A 724-nucleotide genomic window follows, 5' to 3' on the forward strand; every position below is an offset into this window, starting at 1 on the left:
TGAGGTTAAGGGGTTTAGAGGCAGGGGATTGTGTGGGGATAGAGCAAACGAAGAGTAAAGAAGACTCTTTTTTGGGTGCACTCTTATTAAGTATGTATTTATGAAATTTGTTAAAACATACAATTTTTATTATATTTAATTAAAATATTGTCCGTATCCACTCATATTGCATTTGTAGGAGGAACAAGTCAAAAAATGGGGTTATGTCCTGGTTTGATCTATCCCAATATAGACTGGCATGGGGGTGTAGATATATTAACCATACACCTGTTCTCATGCCATACCAGTACAAGCTGTGCTTGTTTTAATGGGACCAAAATAGGTCATGCAAAAATATGTATCAGTTACACCGGGATTATGTGTACCAAATAAACTATCTCGTCTAGTCTTAGCCACTTAAGCCCTCAATGGGTACTTGATAGGATAGAACTGAAAAGATTAGGTTCTATTGAGTCTCGCCTAAGAAGATGATGGTTAAGGAGACCAAAAATTGGTGATATACCGATGTTCTTGCCTGAATAGAATCAAGAAAATTGTATGAGATGGGAAGGAAGAAGTAGTGGTGATACTGCTGTTGGTATTCGAGTTTTGATTTGGAACAACCTCAGATTACTACACTGGGTATTCTTTGAGGGTCACCCCTCAAATACTGACCCAGCCCATCACCGTTTTGCTTCCAAGATCAGACGAGATTGGGCTCTAGCGGTGAGGTATGGTAGTAACC

The 724-nt window shown here is 39.1% G+C and overlaps 1 pseudogene; it reads right to left on the bottom strand.

Moving 5' to 3' along the window:
- Positions 1-606: 606 nt before the first annotated feature.
- Positions 607-724, bottom strand: LOC135016535 (5S ribosomal RNA; annotated as a pseudogene).

The sequence above is a fragment of the Pseudophryne corroboree genome, unplaced genomic scaffold, assembly GCF_028390025.1.
Source record: "Pseudophryne corroboree isolate aPseCor3 unplaced genomic scaffold, aPseCor3.hap2 scaffold_2990, whole genome shotgun sequence".
Taxonomy (NCBI): Eukaryota; Metazoa; Chordata; class Amphibia; order Anura; family Myobatrachidae; genus Pseudophryne; species Pseudophryne corroboree.